We start from the raw sequence: 7,365 nt of genomic DNA, 5'->3' as shown, positions 1-7,365 counted from the left end.
ATGCTACAAATTTTTTTTTAAAAAAGTACTATTACCACTTCATTACTATAAAAACACTTAAAGACTTCTCCCTCGTGATTGACCTGACCTTTTGATGCTTAAATTACAAATGCCGTTCCCTACTCAATCGACATTGACCTAACTCATGAATAGAGGTATTAAAATAGGTGATTTGGATGGGTTAAAGTGGGTAATGAATATAAGTGAGTCAACTCATTTATACTCATTTTGGGTATAAATGGGTAAGTCAAAAAATGAGTTGGGTAACCCAATTATCCATTTACAACCCATTTATTCTAACTTTTTACAAACTTGTCTAAATTTATTTTGTAAGCTAAATTATATATTTATATCACCCTTTGCAGTTTGCACCCATCATTAATTTTAAATATTTACTTGTAATGCTAAATAAGTCTAATTATCATTTTTCCCCATTTGTGTTGTGACGCCCCGAAAGAATGAGTGTGAGAACCCAAAAATTTTTATATATTTTCTAGACATTATTTTGTTTCCTTGTCTATAATTTTATACCTTTCTTCAATAGATTAATTTCCTATATATTTTTATAAGGGAATATAGTTTTCAAATCATTTCCTTGATACAAGTTAGTCCACGTTAAGTTTGAAGTGTATATCGGATGTGAGACCCACTAGTGTGGTAAGTTCGATAAATTCGGCCAACTAGATTAAGTTTTGTATACTGGGTTTAATTTATCAGGTATTAAGAGATAATTAGAGGTGACCTGGATGGATTATCATTGGAGAGACAAGAAGATAAGAATAACTTAAGAAGGTGCCAAGTGTCATGACCCTATTGCAAGTTGGACTTTGACTAATTTTCATCACCTTTACTAAACCTCAAAATTGACCAAAAATAATCTTCATTTCCTTCACTCCTTTGGCCGGCCATCTCAACAAGAAAAGAAAAGAAAACTCTCAACACTCTTGCTCTCAATCTTGCTCAATCTAGCAAATCCAACCGATTAAACTTCCAATTTCTCCATAAAAACCCTTAGTTTAGTAGTAGTAAGGTTGTTGGTGAAGTGGTTTGGAAGAAAGTGGTGCTAAGTTGCTTCCTTTCTTGAGGTTGCAAGGTGAGTAGCTAGGGAATTCTTTCTTTGGTCTTGATAATATGGAATTAATGACTTGTGTTGGTTCAATATGTGATTTTGTGGAAGACTTCATGGGTTTAAGTAGTGTTTGTTAAATTTCTTATTTAATGGAGATTTTTCTGATTTTATATGATGATCATGGTTTAATCATGATATGATGGCTTGTAATGGTGTAAAATGAAGCTTATATATGTTAGTTACGATTGGTTGCCGAAAATTTCAGTTTTGTGCGGAAGTTTCAGCTTTAGGGTTCCAATTTTCCCTGTTCTGTCCGGCTTTATTCGAGCATGTTAGAGGCCGAATCAGGCTTAGGTTAAAACATGAAAGTTGTATAAACTGGTGTTAACTAGCTGCCTACAAAATTTCAACTCAATCGGAGTACTGTATCATGTGAAATGACCGAAATACCCTTGACTGCCCATGAACCCTGTTTTGCGGACAGATTTCTGTTTTCGTGGAGTTTCCCATTTTTCACCATGAAAATGTATGATTTGGCTTTGGAGGTCTTCATAAGAAATGTAGGTATATGTTTTGGCTTCGAAACGCCATAAGATTTGTTTTAATCTGATAAGGGTAGCTTCAGTTATGGGGATTGTGCCGAAAAGTGTATTTGATAGTTTATGATGTGTATGTGGTTAATTTGAGATGAATTGGTGTTGCTTGTAGGATGGAAAAGTAAGGAAATTAAGGGGATATACTGTCCGATCTTTGAAAGCATTTGATTGCTTTGAGTTTGAGTTGAAGGGCTTGGACTTGAGCAAGGCGATGATATATGATGGATGGTTCCTGAGCTGTGGTTGGTGAGTGACCCCAAACTATTTCTAAAGCTACTTATGAACTGTTTTTTGCATTATTTACTCGATTGCATATCATGTGTATTTGCATGTGAGTTCATGACATGTTTTGGCTCAAAGGAGTACTTGGAATTCGTGTGCTTAGAACCAATGTCTCCACTACTGTTTATCTAGAGCAAATGGCTCCCTATCACTATTTCCCTGTTAACTGATCAACTTGAGCATTATACATCTAAGTACCATGATTTCACTGGCTCACGAGAGCAATAAACGTACGTTTGATTACTGATTCATGACATCATTGAAATGAACTATTATGAAACTGATTTGATTACTGATTTACTGGTTACTCACTGAGCTTCTAGCTCACCCCAAAAAATATTTTATTCCCCTCCATAGGGCTCGAGGCGAAGGAAGGGCTTGTAGTACTTATTCACGTGACTGGATGGCATATATCTTGTACAGTTTAGATTTGGATTCATTTTGTGTAATAGTTGGGCTAGTGTGACTGTATGGAATTGAAGTGGATGTATGTGTGCGTTCCACGCTTAGAATTAGTTTCCGCTTCACTTATGATATGTAATTCTTGGGGAATTTGATGTAATATTTGAGATTTATATTGTAATTTGTTTGAGAACTGTAGTGAGTGACTTAGTCCCGGCGAAAGTTGGGCAGGCGGTCCGCTGAACCCTTTGGTTCGCTTTAGCGGAAGGTGGGGCTGTCACATGTGTGCTATGTCGTAAAATTACATACTATTTAATAATTGAACAATAAAAATATTTTTGCTGTGTAATATGGAAAGGATTTGGAACCATGAAAAAGAGAGATTAAATAATGATTAACCAACTTATGAACTTGAAACTGGATACCAATAATATACAAATGAAAATAGGATAGAAAAATCTCCAAATGTATAATTATTCTTTAACTTTAAATTAAAAACTGGCCAAGAGATTCTCCCATCTTTTGGTTAGGTTCTTCACTTTTTGACGCTAACTTTGGTCAAAGGTGATGAAGAAATTAGGATATTATTGCTAAAGACAATTCTAAATGGATTAATTTGATTTAATGAATTACCCAATTATATCCATTTAATCTATTAAATAGGTATTATTGGATAATCCATTTATACTCATATATAAAATCTTAAAATACCTATACTCATCTATTCATGGACGGGTATGGATAAATTTATTTAAATGGATTTGTTCGACACCATGCCCATGAACAGTGCTTTAAAATTAAGCGGATTCAGTTAAAAATTTTGTAAACCGTTAGATAAAAGCTTTATGGTGAAACCGGCTATGCATTTGAGTACTTCAAAAAGATATTCAAATCTCATTAATTGTAGAGATTCCTACATTTGTGTCCATCGTTTAAGAAAATCATGATTTTATTAATTATTTCTTTGTCTGTAAAGTCTTTGTTTCAATGGGTTAGGTTGCTGTAATGTTCTGTGCACTTAAACAATGGAAGCCACTAGCAATTTTTGCCTGTTTAGTTGGCTTTTAAAAGGCAAATTTGGACCATTTGGCACTTCCTCCCGAGGTTTGCTTAATTAGGCCATATATCGCTGCTCAATTAATATACTAGCCCATTGTATCCACACTACTCTATTCTAGCTACGCACAAAAAAGATGCGACCATCGTTTAGAATGTCATGTTATAATAACAACAACTAGACTCTTTAAGGAAATCGAGCCATTTCATGCGTAGTCTCAATCTGTCATCGATCGATTCTGCCCAATAATTCATGTCATTCTTTATTTACCAACCCCAACCCCACGCAACCCCCCCCCCCCCCCCCCCCAAAAAAAAGACAAGAAAATACATATGGTTTACCAGTATCAAAAGTGGCTGTGACCACCAGGGGCGGGGAGCAGCCCAGGAAAGCAAAGTAGCAAAAACACCCACAAATTACAATTCACTTCAACATCTCAAATTATAAAAGCCATTTCGTGGATGGTGTCTCATCCCATCCTTTCTTTTCCTGCGCTGAGGGGTGCTAGCGGTAGTGGGCATGCACTTTTACAACACAATGTTGGCTTCTCCCTGCACATTATTATGGTTTCAAGTGAGATTTGTAGCATAAAAGGAGAGTTATAGAGAGTGTTTCATGCACGGCCTACGAGATTGTAGAGTTCATGCATGATTAACAATGCAATCAAATCCAATCTCCTTTAAAAGTTGCTTTTGGGGTCATATTTTATAGAATATATTTGTCAATTTCACCTACCAAAAAGTAGCATTGTAATGATGTAAAATTCATCAATTTGATTAATCTTTATCTTGCCTCTATGACCAGTTCTTGGACTGATGTTTTGAAATGGATTTGCGAATAATAATCGGTGCAAGCTGTGCTATTTCCAAACTTCTTGATTGCTCTATTTACACCTCATGTTTCAACTAGTGAAATTAGAAATAAAAAAAAAAAAGTCATCTAGAAATTCATATTTGGATTATAGCTCGTTATGTATGCCATTTCGTTAATAATGGCTTTCTTGAAGGTAATGAAACGAAATATACATCAACCCCTGAAAAGATTTCCTATGCATGAACTTGAAACAGAGCTTTTATGCTCCACACCACCTCACAATATTTCTTCAGATTACTGCCCCTTTATATCTTTATCTCCATGGAGATGGAACTCTCAAAAAGGTTACCCTTTGTCCTTTTCTTAAGGACTCTCTCTCTCGCTCTTTTTTTTATTGTTAATTAATTTTATTTTTCAGTTCTATCCGACCCAGAAAGTAGTGGCCCGGGTTGGCCAGTTAACAAGTCCACCACAACATGCAGGCCGTTTGAAGGGCTACTTCTTTGAAATTGGAAGCCCAAGTCACACAAGAAATTCCGACAACCCAGGCAACAGCCTTTACTACGTAGGCTGTCTTTTGGCGGTTATTCTGCGACCAAGTTCTCTCTTTTTTCGCGGTCTTCTTTGAACACAAGCTGTTTTTCGATCAACTAAATAATCATCTGCCAACTTCCATTACAAAATTTTCCTCAAATTAGATACCTTACCAACTTCTCCAAAAATGCCTAGCTTGTCGGAACCAATATCAGATTCAAGTTCTCATGACGAAATTTGTGCTGTCAAAATCTAATATATATCCTAGACAATACTGCAGAGCCTCTCAGATGATGGTTTAGTCTTGAATCATTTTCTAACCTCACATTGTCATCCCCGTTGTAGCACCCTGAATTCATCTTCTATAGAGAGTCTTGGGGGCTACCCCTGGCAGCTTGGCATTGCGTTCTCATAAAAAATGCAGGGTTCCAGCTGCTTCATCCTTTCTCTCCTCCTATTTTCTCCCATAGTATCTTCACTTTCTTCTGCACTTTCGGACGAAGAAGCATCAGTAATTGCTGAGGGCCAATTCTCAACCCTTCCTGAAAATGGCACTTACCTGATGATTTTGAGTTTAATGTAGACGTTAAAGTTGAATGTCCCAATCCAAAGGCTTCGACGTGCCTACATTGCGCTCCAAGCTTGGAAAAATGCCATACATTCTGATCCTTCAAATTTTACAGGCAATTGGGAAGGACCTGATGTTTGCAGCTACAATGGTGTATTTTGCGCAACTGCCCTTGATGATCCAAATACAACAGTTGTAACCGGCGTCGATCTCAACCATGCTGATATTGCAGGCTACCTTCCTGTTGAATTGGGATTGTTGAAAGATGTAGCTCTTCTTCATCTGAATTCCAATCGTTTTTGTGGGATTGTTCCCAAAAGTCTGTCCAAGCTCGCATTATTGCATGAGTTGGACATAAGCAACAACAGATTTGTCGGCCCTTTCCCTAAATCAGTCCTTTCGACGCCTAGGCTTAAGTACCTCCACATCAGGTTCAACAATTTTGAGGGAGAGCTACCTCCTCGACTTTTTGACAAAGATCTTGATGCATTATTCCTGAATAATAATTGGTTCAATTCACATATTCCTGAGAATCTCGGGAAATCTCCAGTTTCTGTGGTGGTATTTGCAAATAACAAGTTCAAAGGCTGCATTCCGTCTAGCATTGGTAACATGACAAACACCTTGGATGAAATTATATTCTTGAAGAATGAACTTTCAGGGTGTTTGCCATCAGAAATCGGACAGCTGAGGAATACAACTGTCGTCGATGTTTCATTCAATTCATTCTCTGGCATCCTGCCGAGGACATTCAGTGGCCTTGAAAAGGTCGAGTTCTTGGATCTTTCTCACAATATGTTGACAGGCTTTGTTTCTGATGCCGTTAGCCAGTTGCCAAGTTTGTCAAACTTCTCATTTGCATACAACTACTTCAACGGAGAGGGAAAAGCCTGCGTGCCAAATTCTAGGAAAGATATTCCAGTGGATGATACAAGCAACTGTTTGCCAGACAGACCGAAACAAAAGTCCCAGAAAGAATGCAATCCTGTGGTGAGCAAGCCGGTTGATTGTAGCAAGGCCAAATGTGGTGCGTCAAAACCTTCGCATAAAGAAAGCCCCGCTGGGAGGTCTAAGCCGCCAAAACCACAGCCTAAACCATCACCAAATCCACCAAAATCGCCTCAACCAAAGCCTAATCCTCCGCCAGTCGTAAAGCCACAACCTCCAAAATCAGCCCCTCATCCTCCACCCGTTGCAAAACCACAGCCTCCAAAATTATCCCCTCATCCTCCACCAGTTGCAAAGCCACAACCTCCAAATACTCCGCCAGTTACAATGCCATCACCCGTCGTTCATTCTCCTCCACTACCAGTCTCCTCCCCACCCCCTCCCATTTTCTCCCCACCACCACCACCAGTAGTAGTCCACTCCCCACCTCCTCCAATCTATTCCCCGCCACCACCCGTCTTACATTCCCCACCCCTGGTAGTCCACCCGTCTTACATCCCCCACCCCTGGTAGTCCACCCCCCACCACCTGTGGTCCACTCTCCACCCCCTCCAACTTATTTCCCACCACAACCCGTTGTTCACTCTCCTCCCCCACCACCTGGTGACTACTCTCCACCACTACCCGTTTCCTCTCCTCCTCCTCCGCCACCTCCATATCAAGATGTTGTACTTCCGCCAACTACTGGTGCCGTCTATGCATCACCACCTCCACCAATATTTCCGGGATATTAGCTGATACTAATAAACTGATGGGTTTTACTTAAATTACCAGTAACACCACCAGTTTTGCTAACCAATAGCACTAGTAGTTATTAGAAGAAACAGAGGGATTAATTTTACCAATTCAAAGTGGTATTTTGGTCGCGTTCCTATGATTCAGGATACGAAATGTAAATTGTATACTACCTATTACAACTGTAAATAGACAAATCAATTAAACCCAGGATGGCCTGGTGTTGTGGTATGAACCTGATGATTCACTACTGTTTCACGTAGTCAACAGATTTGCTTACTTTTAGATTATCATATTTTGTCTTATAACTAGTTAAAGAATGTCAGTTATCCACTTATCCTGCCCAGAATGTCCGGTTGTA

The 7,365-nt window shown here is 38.7% G+C and overlaps 1 pseudogene; it reads left to right on the top strand.

The window, feature by feature from the left end:
* Positions 1 to 5,171: 5,171 nt before the first annotated feature.
* On the top strand, positions 5,172 to 7,003 carry LOC113722761 (leucine-rich repeat extensin-like protein 7; annotated as a pseudogene).
* The last annotated feature ends 362 nt before the right edge of the window (positions 7,004 to 7,365 follow it).

This window comes from Coffea arabica, chromosome 5e (genome assembly GCF_036785885.1).
Source record: "Coffea arabica cultivar ET-39 chromosome 5e, Coffea Arabica ET-39 HiFi, whole genome shotgun sequence".
In the NCBI taxonomy this organism is placed as follows: Eukaryota; Viridiplantae; Streptophyta; class Magnoliopsida; order Gentianales; family Rubiaceae; genus Coffea; species Coffea arabica.
This window is presented reverse-complemented; position numbering and strand designations above follow the sequence as displayed.